The 12940-nt window shown below is 31.8% G+C and overlaps 1 pseudogene; it reads right to left on the bottom strand.

Moving 5' to 3' along the window:
- Positions 1–5588, bottom strand: part of LOC112000367 (probable aldo-keto reductase 1) — a 7383-nt pseudogene extending 1795 nt beyond the window's left edge.
- Between the last annotated feature and the right edge of the window lie 7352 nt (positions 5589–12940).

Genomic DNA, 12940 nt, shown 5'->3' on the forward strand with positions numbered 1-12940 from the left:
TTGACGCTGAATAATATATCTGAACTTTTCATTTATTTTGAAACCAGAATATCAAAACAACATATCATGATCATGTCCTGCTGCTTTTGAATGACAAGACAGATTTGCAAGTTGACATTTGCTACCAAGAAACATCATAAGTAGGTAAGAGTACCTTTTTTCCCCTGTTTTTTAACTAGCTGGTGATGAAGAGGAAGACTAATAGCAGATAGAGTATTTAATATTGATTTATGTGAAGTTATTTATTCAGTAGCCACAATTCCAATTAAATTTCTAATGATTGTTATCTCAAATTATTTTCTTTTTTCAGACAATTGTTTTGATGCTTTTTTTGAAATCTAGCAACACATACAGATTGAAGTGGTGCATTAGTTCACAAGAGTCACTCACCAGGATGGGAACCACATTCCTATCTCCTTGAATGCAACAATCCATGCAAGTGCAAGTTGTGCAGGGGTGCATCCATGCTTTTCAGCTAACTTTACTAATCGAAAATAGAGGGTCTTGTTTTGATCAAAATTCTCTCCTTGAAATCTAGGATTTGCGTTCTGACAAAAGGTAAAAATTAGCCATCAGTCCAAGCTTAATCTCACAAGCAACAAGAGAAAAACAATAACTTCTAACAAGCCAAAAAATCTGTTTATATAGATGCACAGATAAGGAATGAAAAACCAGCTACATACCAAAAAACTATTTGCAGGTATACTTTCTATGACTGCTTTGCCACCAAAAAAATCCACGACCAAGAGGGCTGTATGGTACCATTCCAATTCCAAGCTCCCTGTACATTTGGCATATATCCTTAAAGGACACTTTTCACAGCACAGTATGGTGTTCAAACAAATTGTAGCAGCAGCATAGTAACAGGAAAATGCAAATGGCACGACAACCCAAGGCGGGGAAATATAACATTTTATCCTAGGAGATAAATCTACTGCCAAAAATATAAAATTCAAATAAAAAGGTATATTTTTTAATAGAGCTAGTATATCATACATCCATGTACATTTCTCTGATGCAAGAAACATGCTACAGCATTTTTCGGTTTTAAGCCTCAAGAACTTGAGATGTTGACCGATATATAAACATAATGGAAAAAGGTAACAGGAATGGTTTTAGGGCAGGAAGGCATGGATAAATTGTGAATAGAGATTTGATTTTCTAATAATTTGGAATAGAATATGAAATTACCTGCAAAGGGGGATTATTTCTTCCTCAATTTCGCGAGTCCAGAGGACCACTCCATTTGTACAGCAGTGATGGGATGAACTGCATGTGCCCTCCTTATTGTGTCTGCACTAGCTTCAGACAATCCAATATACTTTATTTTTCCTTCTTCCACCAACTTCTTAAGTTCCCCAATCTACCATATAAAAAAAAAAAAAAAAAAAAAAAAAGAAAAAAAGAAAAGGAAAAAGAAATTAATAGATGAATTACCTAGTTTACAACTTCAAGAAGCTGAAAGAGTCTAACAGCACTGCTTATGAGTTTGAGTTAAGGCAACAATATATAAAAATTGATGTCACTTGCAGAATGCATTTTAAAAAGGGGGAGAAAGAATTTTTGAAACACTTACAGTCTCTTCTATAGGAACTGAAGTGTCAACCCGGTGCTGGTAGTAGAGATCAATATAACCCACATCAAGGCGCTTCAGACTACCCTCACAACAGGAGCGGACATATTCAGGAGTACCATTAACTGTGACTCTATTAGCTTCCATTTTGACTATACCAAATTTTGTGGCTAACTGAATCTTCTCCCTAGGCAACTGCTTCAATGCCTGAAAAGACATAAATTTTATGAAACTCTTTACTCTTGAGCCAGCTGCAGAAGTAACAACAATCATGGTGGTCTGTGTTCTCATAAGATGGTCTACTAATATAGTTTCTGTTTCCACTAATGAATAGATAAATAGAAGCTTTCACCATCAGGGTTTGCTGTCACTATTTTGATTGTCGTTTTTATGAAACCTGGTATAATGACAAATGTTTCTGGCAAAGGCTTCAGAAGCAAGTGATGGTTTTTTTATTTTTTATTTTTTATTTTTTATTTTATTTTCCAAAAGAAATGCTTAAGGCTTTTCAATTAATGTGGACAATGCATGGACAATGGTTCTTTAGAAGTCCATTTCCAATGTTTCAGGTTTTAGATGCACAGGAGATTGATCTCTGGAGCTAACAAGTTATAGATTCTTCCCAAGGGTAAGAAAGTGGCTTCGTTCATTAAGGTTGAGAGCCCAGAAATGAGCAATGCATTGATTTCTTGATACAAGAGATATAATAACAATATCATATCAGAATTATAGTACATATTGTACTCTGTAAAGTTGTGATTTACACCTATTTTTGATGTTGGCTTTATTCCATGACAAAAAGTGTTGTAATTACTTTAATATTGTTCCTTGTATTCTGTGAGATTTTATTGTATTGGATTTAGTATTAAGTTGGTGAAGACTCAAGCTTAAATGAAGAATCAGTAAATCTCGCGGGTGTCTCGCTGGAAACTAACTTGCAAAAGAGCCATGTGAGGAGCACACGACTGGAAGCTGAAGAGTCGTGCCAAGCTGTTGTTTTCGCGAGTGTCTTGCGGGTAAGGCCTTCCCGCGAGGTAGTCGCGAAACATTCTGCCTGGAGGATTTTAAAAAGTGACTTTCTTACTTTTCACTCATACTATATATACTCTCATTACCCACAAATGTATGAAAGGCTATTCAGAGAGAAAAACTCTAGATAATTTTTCTACAACACATACACCCATCTTTTTGAGAAAGAGCTACTTATCCTTAGTGAGAAATCATTGTAGCCTCTTCTCCATCCCTCTCCCATTGTCATACCTTGAGAGGAGATTTATACCCAAACACAACCCACACCTATTTAGAGTGTTGAGAGTGTTTTGGAGCTTGGGAAGCTCTAAGGATTTGCCAAAAGAAGCCGGTGAGGCTTGGTGGATTCAATAGGGCATATTGCGGGATCCGAAAAGCTAGACAAGACATGGTTCTGAGAAACCTTGTTAGAGTAGGAGCTTAGAGGGCTTAGGTACATCGGGTAGATTAGGCTTGGAGAGTCTCTTGCTAACTCATGTATCCTAACTTATTATCTAGTGGATCGATTTACCGTTTGGAGGGCGGCGGAGAGGTTTTTCGCTGAGATCTTCGGTTTCCTCTTCGATAACACATCGGCGTGTTATCTTGTGTTTGCATTCTCTCTTCCCTTACTTTTGTGCTTTACTTTTATTGTTGGTTGTTCATGTTTATGCACTAGAGTAGTATCGGTTGTTTGCGCTTCATTTACTCTTGTTCCACACTTAGATAAGTTAGAGTAAAAGCAATCTAGCCGTAATATTTTATTTGGGGGTCTAAATAGCTCTTGTGTTTCAATATATTTTCGAGCTTTCATACTCAATCCCTTCTTTTACAGAGTTTTTCAAACAAAGCCAAAACTTTTCCTATATCGTTCTTTGTTAATTAGGATATCCTAGTCTACAAAGAGATACTAAACCATATAAATATATACAAATCAAAGCTCAGAGAAAGTTCAGCCCTTGAATTAAATTCAGCAACAAGGACAGCTAGAATTGACCTCTTTTTTTTTTTTTTTTGTGCTATTAATTTTTGTGGGTAGCTCTACCTGTGTCTATGCTTAGTGTTATATATTTTGTTCACAACTGGTCTTAAGCTTGGGAAAAGGAGGAGGGTTGAAGTAGGTTGATGGTTAGTGTAAAATTTAGCCACTCTATTATGAATGGATCCAATACAGATACTAGTTGTTATATTAATTTTTGTGGGTCCTTCAATTACTCATTGTCCTTACTCCATTTGCTCATTGTTTTATTACACCTTTTCCTTTGCTTTTAATTATTGTCCCTCTATCTTCATCTCTCTCAGCTCTTCATGTCTCATTCTCTCTCCAAACCATTAACAATGGAACACACACATCTTTAAATCCCCAAATCCTATCTAGATCTGCATTTTCCTTTGTGTTGAGTTTTTCATCTTTATTTGTGTTATATTGTTTTCTATATGTTTACATGAAGTTAATTATAGATATGGACATGGTGCAAACAGATATCTCAAGAAGGTTCTAAAAATATTTTTTGAGGGAACTTTGATTCCTTCTTTGTTTTGTGGAAAATTAATTACATTAGTGAAATACAATTTGGAAGACTTTTAAGTCGTGTGATTGTAGATATGGAGATTGTAAACGCCTATAAAATGTCATGCATCTCACAGATATACTGCCAGTATAAATAAATCAGCAAAGGTATTCAAAGTTCAAACACATTGTAGCTAGCATAAATGAATATAGATCATCCAGTAAAATATTATTGTGCAGGTGCATTACCTTTCCAACCAAAACTTCATTAGCATTTGCTCCATAAACATCTGCTGAATCAAAGAATGTGATTCCTTTACTGAATGCATACTTGATGATTGATATGCCAACCTCTTCCTGGACAGGATCATTGTAGACTCCAGACAGCCCCATACAGCCAAACCCCAGCTTTGAAACCTGGAAGACAAATTACATTACAATCTAAAAAGTTTATAACAAGCAAAAAAAATCTCTTATTTTGTGGAGGAGAACTCAAACAACCATTTCTTAACTCTTTCTCCACATTCTAAAGAGGAAAAGTGGGGAATAATTCATGCCTCTGATCACTTTTTTAAGAGAGAGTCCCAATGAATTTGATGATAGCATGTCTACTTGAGGTAAAATTATGTGATCCCAGTTTACAAAATGAATTACTTAACACTATCACAGCTCGTCAAATAGATCGACAAATGATACAGGAGAATAATTTATCAGCCTACCGTCTCAAAAAAATATATAATGTTTGTTTCTTCAACCCTATACAGAAAAGAAAATGAGGGACACAATGTTATAATTGTTTTGATCTTACTTATCAATTCTATCAGTTTTCGACTTGTAACACTTCTAAAATTGTTGATCTATCAGTTCAAAAGATATAACCCCATTTATACCTGGAAAAAAGAAGAAATCTTTATATCTCATTTTGCCATTTAAGCACTTCAATGGATTAATAGGCAGACACGAAAAAACCCAGATATAATATATAAACTAAATGCAAACGAACATAAAGAAAAGCTATATGATAAAAAAAAAGTTTAGATTTTTATGATCCCATTGCTGTGGGGAAGTCAACCATTGAACTGGGTTTTAAATCAAATTCATTTTTTCTCAGTTGTACTATATGAATTTGGACAATTAGTACTACCTTGAGCAATTTCCAAACACATAGTAAAAGCATATATGAAAGAATGAAATTAAAGTTTTGTGCTTTATCTTATAGGGTATTGAAAATTTGAAAGTAAAACCAAGGAACTGAAATGGGTTTTACCTTAAGTCCCTGATTTCCAAGTTTCACTTTTGGAATTTGGGCACTGTGCTCGTCAGCCATCCTGTTCTTGTTTTCCACAGTTTTTTCTCTCAATTGGGTATTGGGGGGAGACTTCTCTGATTGAAAAGATTATAGTGGGAAATGGGAATCCTCAGCAAACATAGTATGGACAAACGGTTTGTATGGTTCAGGTTTTATAAATAAACAGTCCAAAAGAGTTTACCGTTTTCAAAATTGCAGTAACTGAAAAATGGAGTGGATAACAAAAGGTTCATTAATTTATTTTATTGGACCTTTGTTGTTTCTTTTTTAAATAATTAAAAAATAATAATAATTTTAGATTTTTAAATATGTTCCAAGAATCTTATAATTTAATTAGTTGGAATCTGCTTATATTTTCAATAAAGCCATTCATTATTCAAATTAGCATGTAACACATGCAAACATATGGATGTATTTTAAATTAAACACAATTTTTATTATAAAAATATAAATAATTAGTTAAATTATTAAAAAATAAAATAGTATGTAACACATGCATACATATAGATATATTTAAAATTAAATACAATTTTTATCATAAAAATATAAATAATTAGTCAAATTATTTTTTTTCTAAAAGTAAACATAATTAGTCACATATTAAAATTCTTACCTAAATTTAATACTATTTATGATCATTTTTTTTCTAATTTTTAATAATATAGAATGTGTGGCAATCTTTGTTGTGTGATGATTTTTATTGAGTATATGTGATTAGTTTCTTTTTTTTTTAATTTTTTTAATTTTATAATTTATTAATATTAGATTCTTAGTATTTTGCAGTCATTAACTCAATTGGTAAAAATATTAAAAAACTTAAGTGGACACATGACACAAACTTAAATGAATAATTATGGTGTGGTCTCCATATAAATTTAGACACATGACGCAAAATTGAATTCTAATTTCAAATTCTAATTGAAATTTCTCTAATTTCAACAAAAATATCTATTATTCAAATTAGCATGTAACTTATGCAAACACATGGATACATTTAAAATTAAACACAAATCTCTAGCATCTAATTATCAATTAAAACGACATCAAATCTCTAATATGCTTATTTGTTTGGATGGTTTGCTTATGTATTAAGTGATATACTAATAAAAACTTAGCAAGTATCAATTATCAAGTCCTAAAAGAATAATAAATAAGTAGTAAAAAAAAATTGTGTCAATAGTTACCATAATAGTATCATAAATGTGAAATTTTCTCAATATTTTGGTGGCAGTGGTAGCGGTGTCACTGGTACATTAATGGGATGAATGAGTTTCACCAAACCAATCAGACTTGACTTCAGATCCCACCTACCACCATTTGTTGATACTTACCAAGTCTCCAGCTTCTAGTCCTTCCATGACCGACCGATCGCATCAAGTCTAAGCTACCAAACACTGATTTAGCAATTTGCTTTTTTTTTTGGACACTGTTGAAGCAAATATATTGTAGTGATTAATAGTCTAGACAGATGGTCTCTGTTATTTTTTGAGAGCAACGCTATAAATAAATAATTTTCAATTTTTTTTTTACAACAATTGAATTAGTAAACCTTAATTAGTTCTCATCTAGAGTTGTTATTAAGTTTACATTTTTACTTACCATTAACCGCTTGTAATGTAAACAAGTATCAAATTATTTGTGTATAGACTTTTGATTTCCTAGCTTCTAATTTTTTTTCTTTTTGGTTGTTATGTTATTTGGTGATTCAGGACCAATGGATTATAGTTAACTTAACTGGTAAAATCTTTAATGGTTATATAAAAGATTTGGGGTTCAATTTTTGCCTATACCAAAAACTGATTGGTGTCTTAGTCTGATAATAAAAAACTATTATTAAGAGCAAACGCCATAAATTAAAGCTCTCTTATTTAAAAAAGAAAAAAAAAAAAAAAAAGGAAAAGAAAGGTGATTCAGGACCATTACCTCGGTTTAGCCCATATGCTAGCTGCCCTGGCCTTGTGATAGGAAAGAGCCCATCTCTATCTACTCCCACCTCTCATCCATGATTCAGGCCCAAAAATAAGATGGCCTGGATCCGAGTAATTTTTTTGCTTCTATAAAATCCTCTTATTCAGCAAAAATATAAATATATGTTTTCCCCTTAAAAATTAATTTAATTTTAGGTTTTTATCAAATTTACAAATCTATAATTTTCTTATAATTTTTTATTTTGAGAAGAAAGAGATTTAAAAGATATTAATTTCATCATTCTATTCATGTAAAGTATGATGTGCTAATGTGATTCTCTCAAATTTGGACGAAAATGATTGAGTGAGAAAGATTTAGTAGGTAAATATTTTATCAAAATCACAATTCTATTGTATGTTCTCTTCATATTCTCGATACCCATCAAATTTAAAGATGATGAAGAATTAATAACTATTTTGTCTGCAAGATCTTAAATTTAAAGAATTCATATTCTCTATATAAAGTTACTATTGGTAATTGGTATAGCTTAAACTTAACTCTTAATTATTGTTGGTAGTTTCTGGATGTAAATTTTTGCTGAAATTTTATTCACTAATTTTATTGAGAATTAATTAAAATATAATTGTATATTGAAAAAAATAAAGAAAAATTGCACTTGCACATAAACAAATAAAAAAGTGTAAGGGCATGTATGGTTAGCTAAAAAAATACTCAGTTTTTTGTTTTTATTTTCATTTTTTAGTAGTGGGTTGGATCCCACCACTAAAAAAAGTTGGTTTGGTTTTAACATTTGTATTCAATTTTCATTTTCAATATCTTAAGAGTTAGATTTGAATACAAAAAATGAATGCAACTTTTCAGCGTTTTCATTTTCTATGAATATGAATACAGTGGTGTGGGTGGGTAAAGCTCAGTCATACGTAATGGGCCTAAAACCCAAGCTGAGGACTAGTCTATGTCCGAGGAGGCAAAAATTGTCGATGGGTATTTCGCGTGAAAGAAGGATACATGGGGACGAAGAAACTCTGTCCAAAGAGAGCATCAGTGTTCCGAAGAGACGATCATCCTCGGATGAAAGGATTTTGGGGTCATATAAATATCTGGGGGGTTCAAATGAATTTACTATTGACTTCAGCAATTTGGATAAACTTTAGACACGCTTGGAGATAAGAGGAACGGAGAAATATCTAGAAGGAAAAGCTGCCACCACCATATTAAATGCACTGCAGCAACTTTCCTGGCCGCATTTATGTGGAGAAGACCTTTGAACAGTACAACTTCAGTTACCGTCATTCACAAAAGTTAAGGGAAATTAAAAATTTAAGTGGACACATGACACAAACTTAAGTGTATAATTATGGTGTGGTCTCTATATAAATTTAGATACATGACGCAAAATTGAATTCTAATTTCAAATTCTAATTGAAATTTTTCTAATTTCAACAAAAATATCCATTATTCAAATTAGCATGTAACTTATACAAACATATGGATACATTTAAAATTAAACACAAATCTCTAGCATCTAATTATCAATTAAAATGACATCAAATCTCTAATATGCTTATTTGTTTGGGTGGTTTGCTTATGTATTAAGTGATATACTAATAAAAACTTAGCAAGTATCAATTATGAAGTCCTAAAAGAATAATAAATAAGTAGTAAAAAAAAAAATTGTGTCAATGGTTACCATAATAGTATCATAAATGTGAAATTTTCTCAATATTTTGGTGGTAGTGGCAGCGGTGTCAGTGGTACATTAATGGGATGAATGAGTTTCACCAAACCAATCAGACTTGACTTCAGATCCCACCTACCACCATTTGTTGATACTTACCACCTTTCATGACCGACCGATCGCATCAAGTCTAAGCTACCAAACACTGATTTAGCAATTTGCTTTTTTTTGGACACTGTTGAAGCAAATATATTGTTGTGATTAATAGTATAGACAGATGGTCTCTGTTATTTTTTGAGAGCAACGCTATAAATAAATAATTTTCAATTTTTTTTTTACAACAATTGAATTAGTAAACCTTAATTAGTTCTCATCTAGAGTTGTTATTAAGTTTACATTTTTACTTACCATTAATCGCTTGTAATGTAAACAAGTATCAAATTATTTGTGTATAGACTTTTGATTTCCTCGCTTCTAATTTTTTTTCTTTTTGGTTGTTATGTTATTAGGTGATTTAGGATCAAAGGATTCCAGTTAGTTTAACTGGTAAAATCTTTGATGGTTGTATAAAAGATTTGGGGTTTAATTTCCGCCTATACAAAAAACTGATTGGCGTCTTGGTTTGATGATAAAAAATTATTATTAGAAGCAAACGCCATAAGTTAAAACTCTCTTATTTAAAAAATAAAAAATAAAAAAATAAAAAAAAAGAAAAAGAAAAAGAAAAAGTGAGACCATTACCTCGGTTTAGCCCGTATGCTAGCTGCCCTGGCCTTGTGATAGGAAAGAGCCCATCTCTCATCCATGATTCAGGCCCAAAAATAAGATGGCCTGGATCCGAGTAATTTTTTTCTTCTATAAAATCCTCTTATTCAGCAAAAATATAAATATATGTTTTCCCCTTAAAAATTAATTTAATTTTAGGTTTTTATCAAATTTACAAATCTATAATTTTCTTATAATTTTTTGATTCTCTCAAATTTGGACGAAAATGATTGAGTGAGAAAGATTTAGTAGGTAAATATTTTATCAAAATCACAATTCTATTGTATGTTCTCTTCATATTCTCGATACCCATCAAATTTAAAGATGATGAAGAATTAATAACTATTTTGTCTGCAAGATCTTAAATTTAAAGAATTCATATTCTCTATATAAAGTTACTATTGGTAATTGGTATAGCTTAAACTTAACTCTTAATTATTGTTGGTAGTTTCTGGATGTAAATTTTTGCTGAAATTTTATTCACTAATTTTATTGAGAATTAATTAAAATATAATTGTATATTGAAAAAAATAAAGAAAAATTGCACTTGCACATAAACAAATAAAAAAGTGTAAGGGCATGTATGGTTAGCTAAAAAAATACTCAGTTTTTTGTTTTTATTTTCATTTTTTAGTAGTGGGTTGGATCCCACCACTAAAAAAAGTTGGTTTGGTTTTAACATTTGTATTCAATTTTCATTTTCAATATCTTAAGAGTTAGATTTGAATACAAAAAATGAATGCAACTTTTCAGCGTTTTCATTTTCTATGAATATGAATACAGTGGTGTGGGTGGGTAAAGCTCAGTCATACGTAATGGGCCTAAAACCCAAGCTGAGGACTAGTCTATGTCCGAGGAGGCAAAAATTGTCGATGGGTATTTCGCGTGAAAGAAGGATACATGGGGACGAAGAAACTCTGTCCAAAGAGAGCATCAGTGTTCCGAAGAGACGATCATCCTCGGATGAAAGGATTTTGGGGTCATATAAATATCTGGGGGGTTCAAATGAATTTACTATTGACTTCAGCAATTTGGATAAACTTTAGACACGCTTGGAGATAAGAGGAACGGAGAAATATCTAGAAGGAAAAGCTGCCACCACCATATTAAATGCACTGCAGCAACTTTCCTGGCCGCATTTATGTGGAGAAGACCTTTGAACAGTACAACTTCAGTTACCGTCATTCACAAAAGTTAAGGGAAATACATGACATGACAGGAACTCAAGTAGGGAGCTGGATGGAGAACAAGTAGACGATAGGGATGGTAGTGGAAAAGGATATATAAAGAAGGGTTCCTAATAAAAAAGGGGGAGAGGAAAAAAGGAAAAAGAAGAAGTGTAACCTATATTCAATCTATTATAAGTCTCTTCGGATTTGAACTTACTTGGTTTTTACGTGTACTTTTATGCTGGTTTATACTTGCATGCTATGATCAATTATTGTTAGCTCTATAGTTAACCTAGCTCTATCCACGCTCTACAAATTCATTGTTTTTGGGCTTAGGCCACAAATCCTAACCCTACAAGTGGCATATTCGTAAATATTGTGAAAATATAAAATTACTTTTTTTTTTTTTTAGTGATGTAATATTTTATGAGTGAGGAAAGTTACTTTTTTCTTTTTTAAATAAAAAACAATGACCAAATGATGTATTTTATACCAAAATTATGTATTTAAACAACTTATCAAACACTACCAAATGTGAAAATAAGTATTTTTTTTTCTATATTCAAATTCAGGATTTGAATATAGAATAAAGAAAACGAAAATTGGATACACCACTTTTTGAAACCAAATAGGCCCTAAGTTTTTTTTTTTTTTTTTAAAGTCAAGTGGTCAAGCCCTTTCACTAATAGGTATTGGGATTATTCCTCATTGAAACCATGGATCTAAGTTTAATAACCTATACAAACTGGGGAGAAATTATACATTTTCATGTTGGACCATGTCACTTGTCTACCATTTCACTAAAAGACTCGCACTTGTTTAAAATTATTGAGTTAGTAATCAGTTTCTTTTTTAAAAAAAATTTCTGACTCTGCCATTTTAAATAGGTTAGAGTCTTTTAATGGAATGGTAGACAAGTAAAGTAATCTACTATGAAGATCTTATAATTTCTCCCAATTGTGGTGTACCAATTGCTAACTACCATAATTGCATTAAATGTTGTGTGACAATTGATGAGCTCTATGACCCGGGGAGAGAAGAGAGGTGTCATTCTTCTACCACGTTTGGGAATGCATGGGATGATTAACCTAAACTCAAGAAAACCAAAATTAGATATTTTTACCCAATTAAAACTCAAAATTATATATATTTCCTTTCATAGAATTACATAAAAACAGAAACTTACATGGCTTATTTTCCTAGTTACAATCTAAAGGAAAATTACAACATGCTGACCTTATATGTGTGTGTATATAAAATTCAAAATTTACAATAAGGGATGGGGAATTTGAAAGTTGAATGTCTTCATTGCAAATACTTTGAAGTGCCAACCGGTTAAGGTATTAGCATGACATGCTGACTTTTAATTACATTCTAAAAATATAAATGACATAGATAAATTATTAATCTAAATCCTAAAATCTAAGCTTGAAGTCTATGTTACGATATTGGAAGTTGTAAGGTATTCATCTTGTCCGACCTTAAAATTGACATTTTAAACTTTAAGGGTCCATTTGGTTAGGAGTGAAACAAGGAGGATAGAAAAACAGGAGAGAGAAAAGTGGAAAAAAAAAACTAATTTTATAAGTATTTGTTGTAGCGAACGTGACTACAATGGTGAAGCTAGATTATTTTCTTGGGGGGGCCCAATGTGTAAAAGTATTGATATATATATATATATATATATTTTTTTTTTTTTGTATGTATTATTTTTTTTAAAGAAAAATTTTGTCATAGAAAAATAAAGAGGGGGAGGGATTTATTCAAAACCCAAAGGGGCCATGACCCCCTTGCCCATCCTCACGCTGTCAGTGAATGGGAGGATAGAAAATTAGTGAGGTTGAGTGTTTTCTCCCTGAATCCACAAAAATTTTATTTCTCCAAATTGGAGAGAAAATAGAGGGAGAGAAATAGTTGTATCAATGACTAAACTACCATCTCCTCCTCTTATGTGCTAGACATGCTATTGGGTTTTTTTTTTTTTTTTGGCAATATTTTG

The sequence above is a fragment of the Quercus suber genome, unplaced genomic scaffold, assembly GCF_002906115.3.
Source record: "Quercus suber isolate HL8 unplaced genomic scaffold, Cork oak 2.0 scaffold_132, whole genome shotgun sequence".
Lineage (NCBI taxonomy): Eukaryota > Viridiplantae > Streptophyta > Magnoliopsida > Fagales > Fagaceae > Quercus > Quercus suber.